The 16,698-nt window shown below is 43.9% G+C and overlaps 1 long non-coding RNA gene across 1 annotated transcript; it reads right to left on the minus strand.

The window, feature by feature from the left end:
• Positions 1 to 848: 848 nt before the first annotated feature.
• LOC128411477 (uncharacterized) lies at positions 849 to 2,717 on the minus strand. Its single transcript, XR_008329817.1, has 2 exons — positions 1,337 to 2,717; positions 849 to 1,045 (listed from the first exon to the last, which is right to left on the minus strand). It is a non-coding gene; the product is annotated as an uncharacterized LOC128411477 (long non-coding RNA).
• Positions 2,718 to 16,698: the final 13,981 nt, after the last annotated feature.

Consider the following 16,698-nt stretch of genomic DNA (forward strand, 5'->3'; position numbering starts at 1 on the left):
ATGGGAACTGTAGTTTCCCCCTCACAGAGGTACCATTCTAAGCACTATTAACAAACTGAAATTCCTAGGATTCTTGCAGGCGGAGGTGCTTTAAATGTATGGTGTGTATGTAACCAATGTGCCGCAAAGTCATTATTTTCAAAAACCTGGGTTAACATTTTTGGCCAGCTATAAAATGCATTTGGGTACCACTGGCAAAGCATTGCCACTTGGTTTAACTTACCTTGCAGGGTTCTTGGAATGGTAAAATACTCCTCTGAGCTCCTGGAATGAAGAGTGGAGTATAAAATCCTTACTTTATATTATTTAAAGAGGTTTGTGTGACTGGTTCACAGATGTATATATACCAGTCCACTGAATGTATGAATTGCCTTAACTGAGAAATATTGCGTGGTGAACCAATATTGGGCAATCTTAAAAGTTTTATCTAGCAGACGGCTACAATGCTTCTTAAGCATTTTCCAGAGATCTCTGGATGGCCGCAATGGAAAAAGGGTGATGGACAAATGGGCCTTAGGGTCTGATGCAGCCAGGCACTTCTTAAGCTAGGCTTTCATCGGACAACAGGGCATAGCAGGAGATCTCCCTTGCGAAATCCCCGCTAGGGCGCCATGTGTCAAGGTTGCAGACATCAGTGGGGAATGGAAGCAGGGCCAGCCCACCCATGAAGCAAGGTGAGACCACTGCCTCAGGTGGCAGGATCCACAGGGGCAGCAAATCTAGCCTCCGAGGAATGCACTGCTGCGGGTGCACAACTTGGAGGCCAGATCTGTCATTTCCTTGGCAGCCCCCGCATGCCGCCTCTACAGCAGCCTTTTGGTGAATACCCTTATTTCTTCTTTTTCCCCAGGATAATCTTTATTGGTTTTTTAATTACATACTATACATACATATATTACATTACATTTTACATTTATACTTGCTCCTAGGAGCTGACTTCCCTCCTTCCGTCTTCTGGCTTTTTTATATCGTCTCTCAATTTTTCGCATTGTCTTTCTCCATTTTGTATATTGTTGTTCTTCTTCCACATTTGTCCATAAAATGTCTGTAAACAAATAAATCTTTCTATATATACAATTCTGGTTGTCTGTCTATATTCATTTACAACTACTGTTAGTTTCATTGGTCACATATATTTTACTTCTTATTGTTATTATTTTCCAGTAAAATTCTTTGTATTTCCCATTATGAGGTTTATTTTGGTTCTACTGGTTTCACTGTTTCACCTTATCTTTCCTAAATATGACATAATTTTTTCCCGTTCTTTCTGAAATGTTTCATTGACCTGTTGTTGAATTTTCCCTGTTAATTTGGCTATTTCTGCATATTCCATTACCTTCTGCTGCCACTCTTCTACTGTTGGCAATTGTTGCTGTTTCCAAACCTGGGCCAATAATAACCTTGCCGCTGTTGTTGCATATAGGAACAATTTCTGAATACCCTTATTCCTGATGAAGATCTTCACTCACCCCTTCTTCCCTGACCAGAGAAATTCAGTGCTGTGTCTCCAACAGCATGATGAGCGCAGAGGATAAACTTGCAGAAGAAGCACAAGTGAGACAGTCCTAATTACTAGGGCATGTCATTCATATATCATGATTAATTTGCAAAGGGTGTTACCCTTTTTATTTTCATTCCTTACAATAAGCCTTTGAAGTAAATTTCAGCTATTCCCATTTTACAGGAGGGAAAACAGAAGCAGAGGATGTCTTGCTGTACGAACACCCCGTTCTCTAATGCTATGCCAGGGACTAGTATTTTGACAATCCGAAGCTGGTAAACATAAACTTTTGATATGGTGACACTGGAACGCTAAATGAACACTCATCTGTGCTGAATGTGTAGTTAAGTGAAATAAAATGACATTTAAGGCTTCTAAGTGTAAATTCAAGTGGGTTATTCCCCTGTTTAAAGCACTCTCGTTAGCTGAAGTTAAAGGGGAGGGCGGCCGCCAGTATTTCACGTTCCAGTACATCTGCTTTGCAAAAAGCATAACACGCTGGCCAAATAGTACAAATAGAAAACCGCGATCCAGAACATTCTGTCTGTCCAACAGAACACGCTCCATCCCGCGTGAATTTATAACTTGGCATTTTTGAATGAAATATGGAGGGCTTTCCATCCATCATGTGTTTGTGGAAGGGTGCCCGAGGGTGTTTTGAAGATGCTGCAAACAGCCGTTATGTAACTGGCTGCAGCTACAACCACTCTTAAATGCCTCTTGCACTTTAAATAAAAAGGTGGTTGTTACATGCAGGAGTGTGAGCTGGGGAAACCAGGGAGCATTAAAAAGACCAACAAAAATGGATTGCCACCCCTCACTTGTTTTGTCCGGCAGCTAAAAAGCAGTGCTAAAAATAATGAATTATATCCACCCATAAAACAGTACATGTTTACTGACAAAATGGGAATTCCAATCTGTTAATAGAGAATGAGGGACAGGGAGCAATTTTACATCAGTTAAAGCAGAGTATTTACCCAGAACTTTCAGCATGGAATTCAGTAGATTTTCATCCACTGATTTTATTGTTTTCTGACTTTTTTTATTTAAAAAGCAATATTATTGTCATTAGTATGCTTCTATCTTGCTGCTCTTGCTTTGCTTTTGTAAGCCATTCGAAATGCCTATGGCTGGAGGATGCTGTGTACATTTCTTAATTATGGTTGGGGAAGAAATTCAATTCAGTTTGCATTTAGAGGCAAGCATACCAAATCCGCCCTTTATGGGGGGGGAAAAATGCAAAGCACAGCAATCCTTTGAAATTTTGCACTACAGTTCTCCTCTGGTCAAGTAATGTGTACAAAAATGCATGTACTAGGGTAGCATGTGTGTAAAAAGACATATTTCAGTGAGAGTAACATTTTAAAAATGCATTATATTATGAAAAAATGATTTGCAAAAAATATTATTATTCATTTCTATACTGGTTTATATTTTTAAGAAAAAATCTCAAAACGGTTTACACTTTAAAACATCAAATAAAACAATCCAGAATAAAACATGACTGAAGAAAGTATAAAGTATAAAAATGTATATATTAGGCAAAATTGCATACAAACATGTGCCTATTAGGAGGAATTTACACTAAAATGCTGATATCTTTCTTTCATTTTCTCTCTCTTTCTTTCCTGCAAACTGGTGTGGAAATACGGAGACTTGGGCTTAGAGTTGGCAAAATGAGGATGTAAAATTAACAGGTTTGTCCATGCTTATTCTTAATGAACTAACAATGACAGCACACTTCTGTTCCTGATCATTTGCAAGCAAATCCCATTGAGCTTAATGGGGTTTCTTCCCTGTAAAGTGGCTCTATGATTGCAATCTGTGGAAGCAAGTGTGGTATTCTCACGCAGCAAAATGCAAATGAAACAACTGCTTAGAAACTACGATGAAGGGATTTAATTGTTTAGATCCCTTTTCCTTCCCTGGGTAAGGGCCAGTAGAAGTCTGACTTCATAGACCCACATTCTAACACTGTGTTTATTGCCGGCATTCAATATTTCACCATAGGTTGTAGCTGAGAAGTCTCTGGGACGCATTGCACGTGCTGGTTTTGTTACTTTCGAGCACAGAATGTTGGCAGAGAGTCAATTCTTGGTGAAAAGCACAGGGGGAAGTTGGTCATTGATCTCCTACTAGAACCCAGAGAGTCTTGGCTCATAGGTGGGCTTGGATTGCTTTTGTTTTCGGATGTTGCAGAATTGGCTGTGAGAGCCCAGAGCTTTGCAGTAGTCCACATGTGTTGCATACAGAAGGCCCCAGATTGCAGTCCTTTACATTTCCAATTGAAAGGAATTTGGGCAGCAGGGCAGAGAAAGGCCTCTCTGGCCTGGCACCTTGGACTAGAGTCCCTGCCAATGAAATAGAGAATTCTAAGACCAAAAATCATTAAGTGGTTTTTTTTTTAAGGGAAGGGAGTTCATGTGCTCAGAAGCTCACCCATGCAACAACTTGAAGGAAAGAGGTGATGTACAGAGGGTAAGGGGGAGGATGTGCTCTGGCAACCCTAGAAATCATTCCCTCCTGCCCTGCCCTACTGCTGCCACAGGGCCTGTGAGAGTAGCGGTAATAAAAACCGTTATTATCATTTTCATCGTTAATATAGATTTAGTGAATACAAGAAAAACATTTATGTATATGCGGGTGGCGCTGTGGGTAAAACCTCAGTGCCTAGGACTTGTCGATCGCATGGTCGGCGGTTCGAATCCCCACGGCGGGGTGAGCTCCTGTCGTTCGGTCCCAGCTCCAGCCCACCTAGCAGTTCGAAAGCACCCCCGGGTGCAAGTAGATAAATAGGGACCGCTTACTAGCGGGAAGGTAAACGGCGTTCCGTGTGCTGCGCTGGCTCGCCAGATGCAGCTTGTCACGCTGGCCACGTGACCCGGAAGTGTCTCCGGACAGCGCTGGCCCCCGGCCTCTTAAGTGAGATGGGCGCACAACCCCAGAGTCTGTCAAGACTGGCCCGTACGGGCAGGGGTACCTTTACCTTTAGGGGTAAACTGCCCTCCACCTTTTCTTGTGCCCCCATGCCAAACTTCTAGGCTGGCTATTGGCCTGTGTCTAAGATCTTGTAGACCACAGCCACTGCTAGCCAAAACAGGTAATACAGTAGTGGATGAAACAGGCAAATTCGTAGAATCATAGAGGTGGAAGGGATCCTCAAGGATCATCTACTCCAACCCCCTGCAATGCAATGCAGGAATCTCAACTATAGCATTCCTGACAGATGGCCATCCAGCCACTGCTTAAAAACCTCCAATGAAGGAGTGTCCACCACCTCCCAAGGGAGACCGTTCTTACTGTCAAAAATTTCTTCCTAATCGTGAGTCAGAATTTCCTTTCTTGCAACTAACTTGTAACTATCTAATCTGTAACTATCTAAGGCTGATTGCAGATGACCCGTTTGTTGATCATCTATTCTGATGTGTTTACAGGTGGGTTAAAAAACTTCCACTGTTTATTGATGATTCATTCTGATTTGTCTGCAGGCAAGTGACAGGTTATATAGCGAGCAATTGTTAGCTCATACTTCCCAGCGCATTTTCCTGTCACTTTACAAAACATCTGATTTTTTTTTATGATGGGGGAGTGGGTTGGTTTTTATAAGAGCCCCATATCCACTTTAATTGCACAATCAAAGTTTGCTGGTATGTGATTAAAACCCACCCATGAAAGAATAATAGTCTAACACAATATAAGGCTACATTATATATTCAGCTCTGGGCTGTTCAGGTTTTCCTGCTGTTCAAAATCCTTCCCACCATGGCTATTATGATGGGAACTCCAGATTTTGCTAGAGATGGGGGTGATCTTAACTAATACGTTGCTTTTCTGATGATTAAGCATTGTTTCCATGAGCAAGCTTCTGCACTGGGACTTGTGTGTGAATCCCAGAATGCAGTCCTGCCTGCAAGACATTGTCCAGGAGCTGCATGCAAAAAGCCTTATACAGGGGGGGAAAGAGAGCATGAGTATCAAACCAGGAGGTGTTGGTTGTTCCAGATTGATTCACACTTAGTACAAAGCTGGAGTTTTGTGTATATGTTGTGAAGGTTCTTTATTCCCCCAACCCAAGGATTTCTGCTCTGCCTGCCTGCAACAAAGCACAGTCAAAGCAGCCCACCAGAACATTAAAACAAATACCACAACATACTTCATGGTCCAGCAACCAAAGGGTAAGTTTTAATATACGTGCACAAACACAAGAGTCGGCCTGTTTGCACATGTTGCACTGATGAGCTTCTGCAAACGAGAAACAGGAAGGGGTAACGGTCTCGTTTAAAGAAAAAATGCATGTTGTGGTGGGTTTAAGATACTGTTGCTGTTCTGGTGCAACAGTATCTTGGCTTTCCATGTGGATCCTGCTAGTCTGTGTCAACTAGCTATGTATGGAAGAGATTGCACCTTGAACATGTGCTTTAAGGGCATCTATTGGATAGATCTCATGGATTCTTTAGTTGAGATTCCTGAATTTGCAGGGGATTGGACTTGATGACCCCGGGGTCCCTTCAAACTCTACATTTCTATTGCTCCAACAACGAGCTGCTCAACAAGAGCACCCATTTAAGGTCTGGTCTAGATTAATAAACACAAACCCACTTCCAATATTTCTGTCATTTGGTGTTAGATTCCTGCCCTCTCCTGAGATTTCCAGACAAAGCTTCACTAAAAGCAATGCATATTCCTCAGCAGAAGAAAAACAGGATCATCCATATTCCGTGGCTGAACTTCTATTCGGACCCTCATAAAATTACTACCCCTGGGTGATGTAGTGTCAAAGAACTGATATGGCAAAGAATTGTTTATTTTTAAACTTATTTTTACAATTTAAGTAATTCATCCATAGACCCCAGAGTGTGTCGCAACAATAAAATACATGGCATGAATGTTAAAATTAAAAAAGTTTGTATTCCTTTGAAACTGTTTGGGCTGAACTGTTAATCTTTTCTTCACAAAATCCGAAGGACTGGTTTTGATCTAAACCAAAGTGATCAGCGAATTGTCAGCTACAACAACTCAGTATGAAAGAGATACCGTAAGCGTAATTTGCAAAGAAAACTATAAATGGAAGACTCAAAGGTTGTGCCAAGAAAATTATAGCAAGGCTTTGTTTAAACTGGAAGCTAACCCCAAATTTCAATGCTAGGTTCATGGAAGGGGTTGGGGGGAAAGTTCCCTCATATGGACTTTCAAGTGAATCTTAAATTGTTTCAAACCAACAATCTAGTAAAACCTGTATCTAGTCACTTAGGTTATTTCTGGATATTCCCTGTGAAACCACAATTCTCTTTTTTTCTGTTTGTGTAGAGGTAGCACACACGTTTCAGATACTCTGCCAAAACATAAATGGTTCTGTACATTAAAATACCATATAAAAACAGAACCGCAGCTTCACTGAACCTATGGAAAGACTTAAAAACAATCTCTTATTGTGCCATCGACACCAGCTGCGTTTCCTTTATAATTCTTCCACAGCTCTGCTGCCTCACTCCCCTCCTCACCCCTGTATTTATTTTATTTATCTCATAAAAATTTTATCCAAATTCAAACTCCTTGATTGGCAGAGAAGTAAAATTTACATACTGCTTGTTTGTGAAAAACAAGCAAACCTCAAAGTGTTTTTACAAATGAGGGAAACAATAAAATTATCTTTTGAAACACTATCACATTGTTTAATGTGTTTCCATTCCTATTCTCTCTCTCTCTCTTATTGCGATATCTCAACCCTTTCCAGTACTACATTGTCCTTCATAGAATTCAAATTACTTCTCTGGTATGAACTGTATTTTTATTTTTATTTTTGCAAACCATCCAGCTGGCTTTTTGTGGGCCTCTCACAGGTGGTCTAGAAAATGGCTGGCTGAATAATCAACACACAAATATTAGAATCAGTCTGGATAAAACACCATTTGTTTAGCTCTCTGTGTTTCCTCTTTAAACGGCTTGACTTTCTTGCGTTAAAGTAGGACCATATTTAAAGAAATGAGAGAGGTTGAAGAAGGCGCTGTGGAATAGGAGGCATTTTGTCTCATCTTCTCCCAATCTTTTCAAAAGAAAATAGTGGCTAAAAATGCCGTTTGCAATCAAACTTCCAGTTTATTTCTCTTTTTGAAAGCTCATTCACCTAATCATCCATTTCACTGTATTTTTTAGCTTTCTGAAATAATAAAACCCTCTTTCCCCCGCAGGCCCAAGCATAAAGACAGATTTGCAAGGTTGCTTCTCTTGCAATTCCGATTCCAATTGTGCATGGTTTTATTTTTATTATATTGGCCGATCTTTTAAAATCCCTGTTGCCTCAGGAATGGGAATTTTGCAGCATGGCGCCTTCCTTCTTCTACCATTACTGCTCAACTACAGTTGCTTCCAACTGCTTTACAAAACTACATGATTTACATTGTATTTGTGATGATCTGTAATGTTCTTTCGTGTTGTTTGTAAGCCGCTTTGGGATTCATTTGAATGGAAAGCGGCATAGAAATATAATAAATCGAATCGAAAAGCGGCTTCTTGCGTTTCTGCACCACCAAATGCTCCTCAGCACCAACACATTAAATCCCCACAGCTGCTTTCCAACGCATTTCTTATAAAAATAAAAATCGGAGTGATACAAGCACATTTTTATTCTGAGGAAAAGCGTTGGAGAAACACTGTTTTACTTGTACGAAAGCCTCTCTTTTTGTGTGGTGTGTTGGGTTTTACAGATGCTCCGAATCAAAGAAGAAAAAAAAGGCAGCAAGCCACTTCGGGGAGGACAGGGGTAATAATATTGATATTTTAGATCAACTGTTGCTGTTCCCCGTGTCGCGTGTCGTCGTGTGAACTGTGTACGAAGCGGGGACTGAGGAGCCAAAGGCGAAATCGCCTCAGGCAGGGGCAGCGGGGGGAGGGGCGGCCCGCCAACGGCCTCCTCGGAAGGGAGGGGCGAGCGCCGCTTCCTCGCGCTGAGGAGAGAGAGAATAACAAACCCCGCCCACTTCGTGAGGCAGATAGAAGGAAGCGGCCGAGGGGGGGAAAAAAGGCGGGGTCCTTTTCTGCTGCCTCAGCAGATTCGAGCGCGCGCTTTGGCAGCCGGGCTCGCTCCCCCTCCTTCCCCCTCCCCTCTCGCCGCGCTCAGGCTTCTTATTATTGTTGTCGTTGATCTTATCTGCGCCATCGCGTCGGGATTGGCCGACACCACCTTCCTCGTCTCCCGGCTCTCTTCAGCGATTGGCTGTTAGGTTTCCTACTTCAACCCCTCCCCTTCCTCCGCTTCGCCTTCTCTTCGCTGCCCCGGCTCTTAAAAAAAAAAAAAAAAGCCTTTTCCCGGCTCGCTTCGGGATTGGCTCGCTTGGCATCCCAACTCCCCGCTTCGCCTGCCGATTGGCCGTCCGCTCCCCGCCATCTCTGCCTCCCCTCCTCCCCGCCCCGGGCCCCGAGGGCTCTGATTGGCTGCCTCGTTTCTCCCTCGTTTCCTAGCCCAGCCCCACCCGCTTGCTTGCGTCGGGCGCGAGCGAACGTGCGGCCCCGGCTGTTCTGTGCGGTTGGGGCTCCCTTCCACGTGGGGAGCTGCACGTAGTCACTTTTCCGCCCGGGCGGGGAGGGGGGCGAGGCAAGGGGCAGCCCCCGCCTCAGGATCACGTGGGGCGGGATTGGGGGGGGGGAGTGAAGCAGCAGGAGAATTAATCTCCTGAATGGGAGAATCAAGAGATTTGCTCTGTGGCGAGAACTTAGGTCCGTGCTGGGCATTGACTTCTGGGCTCCAGTGCATGGTGCAAACTGACTTGTGCATGGTGCAAACTGATGCTACAACCCCCCTATGGCGGGAGATAAAGCTGGAGAGGAGGCGGAATGCTTTATCTCCCAGCAGTCAGCAGGGAATTTCCTTTGGGAACCTTGGCCTTAACCCATTGCATAATTAAAATGCAATAACTTGCATATGCAGCAGTGTTTGCGGCCTTAGTAGCACGCCGCAACCGGTGTGTGTGCACATATAATAATAATAATAATAATTTTTTTAATACCATGCCCTCCCCGGCCAAGACCGGGCTCAGGGCGGCTAACTTCAGGTATAAAAACAATTGATCAAAATACAATTTAAGGATTAAAATACAACTTTAAATGCAGCCTCATTTCAGTAGAAACTCAAATCAAAAACTTTTTGGGGATGAAAATGTCAAATCTTCACCAAGGCCAGCTATCCAGAATAGTCCTACGTGGACCAGAAAAAGCCAGGGAAGTCCCCAAATAGGAGTTCCATCACAGAAGGAGAAAGGGAAGAGGGGAAGGGGATTACCGTAAGTTGATTCCAAGCCAAAGGCCAGGCAGAACAACTATGTCTTACAGGCCCTGCGGAAAGAAATCAGATCCTGCAGGGCCCTGGTCTCGAGACGGAGCGTTCCACCAAGTTGGGGCCAGTGTTGAAAAGGCCTGGCCCTGGTTGAGGCTAATCTGATTTCCTTAGGGCCCGGGACCTCTAGGGTGTTGCTATTTATGACCTTAAGGTCCTCTGCAGTGCATATTGGGAGAGGCGGTCCAGTAGGTACCAGCAAGCATCTTATCTGCCAGCGATGCACTCCAGAATCTGGGGCCCATCTGTTAGTTGCGGCAACACTCTCTTCTCCACCTTCCCTGACATAGTGCAACATTATGTCAATATTTACTTAGAAGAAAATCCCATTGTGTTTGAGGGGAGTTTACTTCCAGGTAATTTGGTTCTGTTCTGTTTTGTTTTCCATTGTGTTTTATTAAAATATTCCACTGCCATTGATGAAGCGAATCATGAAAACGGAATGGAATGCCTTAGAAAAGACATTAAGGACGTTTTTTCCTTCACTAGGTTGTGTGAGCTCACATTTTCCCCATCTTGCATAAAACGTGCTGAGGTTAATATGCAAATTTACTTGAACTGAATCAATTAAAAAGGAGAGTGATTAACCAACAAACATTCCCCTAATTGTTTGGTAATCCCTGTTGCACCTTCAGTCTACAGCAAAGAGCATGGTGGCACTAAAAGATTTATTATGGGATAATCTGTTGTGGATTAGAGCCCACTCTTGTGAATCCACAAACACTTAGGCATAGTAAATCCATTAGTTCTTAAGGGTGTTCTGCAACTTGTTTTTGCTGCAACGAATACTGTACTCTTCTGCATGTATACCTGTCATGCACAAAACTTTCTTTGACACAGCACTTCGAAAGTACCAGCCATGTTCTAGACATGGCACATAGCATAATGCCACAGGCCCCACACTTTTTGTTGATGGACATCCCATCCCCGTTTTTAATTACTTCATTCTGCGGAGGTTCCCTTGCCTCCTTCTCCTGTGTATGCCCTTGTTTTTCCAGACTGAAATCCTTTTGGTTCTGGAATCTGAGAGCTACATCTCAAGGTACCTTGGAAGGTTCTGGAGTGAGCCTTAGGGCAGTGCCCTAGCCTCCACTGCAACTTTGCAAGGAATGTGTCTTGGGCTCCACTTCTCGGCTCAAGGGTCAACCTTAGGATCGTCACCCATATTTGCAATACGTTTCACGTATTTTATTTTTTGAAGAAGTTGAGCAAGAGTTCTGTGCGAATCAGAGGTCATTGGTGTCAACTAAAATGGCAGAAGCCAGCTTTTCAAGTCACCCCCAAGCACATCTCAGGCTGCATGTTCAGCAAAAAAGCAGTGAGGGAAGGAGGGGAAGGAGGAAGAAAAACAGCATTTCAGGGCATTTCAAGCCTCAAAGTTATTACCACCATGACTTGAAAGCAATAAAATACTGAATAGCCTAAAGAAGAGTCCTGTGTAACTTGAAAGCTTGCCGACTGCTTTGTTGTGTTTTAGTTTCTTCTCATAAACGGTATTACAGTGGTGTTACTTTTTTATCCCCACCAAATGGACTAGCATGTTCACCTGCAATTTCTGCCTGTTCAGAAACCCATGTAAAGCATTTTGGTCTAATTGCCTGAGCCTCACTTGCTTTATGTTTTTAATCAAGGGCCTGGATATAGTCCAAGAAACACTTTTGCTGATTTCTATGGTCTGCTCCAAGGACAACTGGCTGTGCCTTCTCAGAAATAAGTCCAGCTTCATTCAATGAGGCTTAGGAAAAGTTAAAGGGAACCCTGACTGTTAGGTCCAGTCGTGGCCGACTCTGGGGTTGCGGCGCTCATCTCGCTTTATTGGCCGAGGGAGCTGGAGTACAGCTTCTGGGTCATGTGGCCAGCATGACTAAGCCACTTTTGGCGAACCAGAGCAGCGCACGGAAACGCCATTTACCTTCCCGCCAGAGCAGTACCTATTTATCTACTTGCACTTTGATGTGCTTTCAAACTGTCGGGTGCAAAACACGTCTGGCGGATTTCAAACGCTGCCTGGGAGACCTGGGTTCAAATCCCCCTTCAGACACGAAGCTCACTTGCCGACTCTGGGGTTGCGGCGCTCATCTCGCTTTATTGGCCGAGGGAGCTGGAGTACAGCTTCCGGGTCATGTGGCCAGCATGACTAAGCCGCTTCTGGCAAACCAGAGCAGCGCACGAAAATGCTGTTTACCTTCCCGCCGGAGCGGTACCTATTTATCTACTTGCATTTTGAAGTACTTTCGAACTGCTAGGTTGGCAGGGGCAGGGACTGAGCAACGGAAGCTCACCCCGTCGCGGGGATTTGAACTGCCGACCTTCTGATTAGCGAGTCCTAGGCTCTGTGGTTTAACCCACAGCACCACCTGCGTCAATGAGGCTTATTCCCTCATAAATTGGGTTAAGAGGGCAACCTGAGCGTGGATCCAGCCTAGTATACCCAGAATTCATAACTCTTGTAACCACAAGTTCCTCCTTCCATTGTATCACTACCACATGATGAAATAACTGCGATTTTCTGTTCATTTGCTGAACCTATTGACCTGAAGGACCTACGGAACATTTACATACGCCTGTAAAATCAGAATTTTTGGTACATGAGGTCAGCCTCTGCGCTACAGTAGCCACAATTTTGCCTACTAAACCTTCTTCCTCTTCTTCTTCTTCTTCTTTCATCAAGATTAGAAACTTGGGAAGAGTTTGATGCACATTCAGAATATAGTATGGCAAACCATTTTTGCTGATCTAGCTGACAACATATGACACCACTGTTCAGACCTCTGTGCTGGCTGCCCATTTACTATTGAGCCAGGTTCAGGAGCCTTGTACAGTATTCATTTACAAAGCTCTGGACAGCTCCCAGCCCAGTCACTGAGATCACCTGCAGGAGCATCGCTGGCCATTTCCCTGAGTTGGTGAGGCTCATCTGACAAAAAGAAACCAAGCCTTCAGCCCCATCGGCCCAGTCCTGCGGAACACCCTGCCACTAGAGAATCAGCATTTCAACTTTTAAATGCTTGCTGAAAACTTGTCAGTTCCATCAAGTCCGTGCAGGCAATTAACAATGCATCTTTCCACAACAGTTACCTGATTTCAACTTTTTAAAATATGATTTTTTTGGTATGGTTTTTACATACATTGCTGCAAAACTCTGTGATTTAAAATAATAATAATTAGCAGTGTGTGTATTGTGTATGAATAAACAAATAGCCTTCGATTTTTGTGGATGTTGCACCTTTCTCAGGAGTCAGCTCTGCGTGGACATCTCTGTCTGCAAGGCTAACCGTGCACAATAAATGTAAATAAAAATCACCTTGTAGTGGGACAAATTTGGTTTCACATTTTGTTTAGAACCTACCTGATTTAGACTTCCCGCCAAAAAACTATACACAAATGAAAATGCACCTGTCCATCAACATACGTGTTCCTCCAAATTTTGCAGTGCATTTCTGCAGCAAACACCTCTCCTCCCCCCAAAAAATCTGTGTTAAGAAAAAGTGTGTGTAAAAATGCATATGTTGGTAAAAATAATGTTAAAAATGCATTACACTTGGAAAAAAGTTGCATGCAAAAAAGTACATATTACAGAATACTGCATGCAAAAATATTGTGTATGTTGCAAGAAACGAGCTCTAAAATGCTGGTGAATTTTTGTGGGAACTTAACCACAAACTGATGCGGAAATGTGGTGAACTGAATTTAAGAGTGGAAAAATGAGAAACTGAACCTGACAGATTTATCCATCCCCATGTGGCAAACACTCTGGAACTTTGCTGCTGCTCTCTGCCTTCTTGGCTATATTGGGCTGCTGTAAGAGTTAAGGAATGTATGCAAAGCACTCTGAATATTCACGAAAAAGATCTATGTCAGGCATTGGCAAACTTGGCCCTCCAGATGTTTTGGGACTACAACTCCCATGATCCCTAGCTAACAGGACCAGTGGTCAGGGATGATGGGAACTGTAGTCCCAAAACATCTGGAGGGCCGAGTTTGCCTATGCCTGATCTATGTAAATGCTAAGTGTTGTGTTACCACATGGATCTTTTTTTATCTACAGCAGAAAAGATGCTTTTTTATGGGGCAGGGATCTTAGAATCACAGAATCATAGAATTGTAGAGCTGGAATATACCCTCTGGGTAATCTAGTCCGATCGCCAGCAAAATTAAGCAAAAATGGCACTGCTGAAATCGGTTGCCATACATCTGGATTTTCCCAGACATTTTTTTCCAATTTCCTCCCGGACACTGCTTCTGACTGCAGTATTCCAGGTATGTCGGGGGAAATTCTGGATGTATGGCAATCCTGCAAGATCCTGCGTTCCACTCCTCAAAACCACCCAAAAAATAACCTTGGGGCTGGAATAACCTGGGGGTGGAAACTACTCTGTGTGAATCCAATTGCCCATGATTTTAGACATTCCTAGGTCAGATGGATTAGAGATAAGGCTGCCCCGTGTGACTTGTTTTGGTTGCTGTTTTTAAAGTTCTCGAGGGAAAGACACATGTGACGATGCGTCACACACATTTCCAGTGCATGGAAGTGTGTGGGTTTTCACTTCCACCCCAAAATGCAGGGAAAAGGGAGAGACAGCCACCTCCTCTCTGATCCCATGACTGAGGAGGAGTAATTTGGAAAAGGGTGGGTGGAAACATGTAACCTGTGAAACTTGCACAGAAGTAGAATGACATCTCATCAACTTCAGAGGAAAGCATTGCACGCGGATGTGCCCCAAGGCTGGAAACTGTTGAGCGGTGCAGCGACGGGAGCTGCAAAATCATTAAAACTAAGGGGGTGTGGGGGAAGATTATTGGATATGCAATTACACCATTATTAAGTTATATAACTCTGTAGTAGTAAAAGCTGTCTGGGACTGATGCTCACTGCGAATGCTTGCCATTCTTGCTTAAACAGCGCAGTGGGTGGGGTGTACCTAATCTCCCAGTTATTTCTTCTGTACAAATTCTGTTTAAGTTGCTCCTGCTGCTCCCACTGCCTTCCAACCCTCACTTGCTCCCCAACTCCGACCCCCCAACCCCTCAAAGTTCCTTCAAGCCCCACCATTGTTGGAAAATTCCATTCCACCTTTAGTTGCAGACATGGAACTGTTGCATGTCGCATGTCACATGTTCCGTTGTGTGTATAGCTTTTGCTTTTCCCTGTCTCTCTGAGAAGACAAAGAGAGAGACAACATGTTTCTTTGTCCTGATTTATGATTAATAAATACGTAGTTGTAGTATGCTTGCACAAGCCTCACGCCTATTCTGTGTGCACAGTTTGCTCTGCTGATATAGTGTGCCCTGGCTTTGAAGCCTGGGTTGCTGATTTACATCAGAGCAGAGGCCGATGGGTCTTTGCAGCGGGACGGCTGGAAGGAGACAACCCAGCTGGCCTTGCGACCCTCGCATGCCGACAACCATATCCTCACAGCTCACTCAGGCTCCCCATATAATATATCTATCCATTCCTGCTTTATACAAACTTCTGCCGTTATTTGAAACCACCATTTTAAACCCCGCCTCCTCTTCTGTGCCCCTACCCCACCCTGGCCCCATGCAAATTTGGGATTGCCAACAGGCACTGCAGATCCTCCAATGGGGGTTGCGTGACGACAACCTTACATTTTTATGTATATAGGAAGAAACTGGATTGCAATAGCAAGGGAGTTATTGAAACTTTCGCCCGTGGAAAGATAGCGGCATGATGCAGCCAGACAACTTGGCTTAAGTTCTGTTTAACCTTTGGCATGGATTTCTATCCTCTTGCAGGCAAAAGAGGGTGTGTATTAATATTGTAAAGGCAGTGATACTGGCGAAGGGGAAGAGAGATATTTTTCATTGGGCCCTGGGGCAAATAATAAGCAGGGTTTCTACCTATACCAAACCCTTCAATGAGCAAATAGAAAGGTGGCTGGTGTTTATTGAAATGCAATGCTTAAATCAATTTAGGTTTTGAGATAAGAGTATGGGTTAAACCACAGAGCCTAGGGCTTGCCGATCAGAAGGTCAGTGATTCGAATCCCCGCGATGGGGTGAGCTCCCGTTGCTCAGTCTCTGCTCCTGCCAACCTAGCAGTTCGAAAGCACGTCAAAGTGCAAGTAGATAAATAGGTACCACTCCGGTGGGAAGGTAAACGGCGTTTCCGTGCGCTGTTCTGGTTTCGCCAGAAGCGGCTTAGTCATGCTGGCCACATGAGCCGGAAGCTGTACGCCGGCTCCCTCGGCCAATAAAGCGAGATGAGCGCCACAACCCCAGAGTCGGCCACGACTGGACCTAATGGTCAGGGGTCCCTTTACCTTTAAGGACAGGGAAGGAAAAGATGACTCCGTCAGTTTTCCTTTCTCTCAGTTTGTCACTTTCCCAGTCCTAGCTTCTCCACCTTTCCTACAGAAAATCTGTAATTTTAGTGCACTTTTATCCTAATAAGCACATATTTGTATGTAATTCTGCCTAATATAATGCATGTTGATATGCACATTCCCCTAATAAATGCACTTTTGCTCTGCTTACCGTCAATATACACCCCAAAATTTGAAGAGGTGTGAATTTTGAAGAATAGCTCCATTTCAGTTTGCATATTGCTTCAAGAAGTGCAAATCTAGGTTCGTTTTGCATTAAAACGTGGACTGGACTGGATTTCTTCCCCAACCCTAAGCGTGGCTGTAGGGAAATTTAAAACCCACAAATGGAGACGCAGGATGAAGGGGCTTAGTGTTGTGGTGTGAGTTAAAATCCTGTGAAAGAGTCACTTGTTGTGCCAGATATCAGCAGTTGGCAAATGATCATGGCGAAATCACGATTTGCAATTCCTTAGCCATTTCCCCTGACCAAAATCTGACGCTCAAGGTTTCTCACATGGCTATCATTTTCACTAGGGAGA

Source organism: Podarcis raffonei, chromosome 3 (assembly GCF_027172205.1).
Source record: "Podarcis raffonei isolate rPodRaf1 chromosome 3, rPodRaf1.pri, whole genome shotgun sequence".
In the NCBI taxonomy this organism is placed as follows: domain Eukaryota; kingdom Metazoa; phylum Chordata; class Lepidosauria; order Squamata; family Lacertidae; genus Podarcis; species Podarcis raffonei.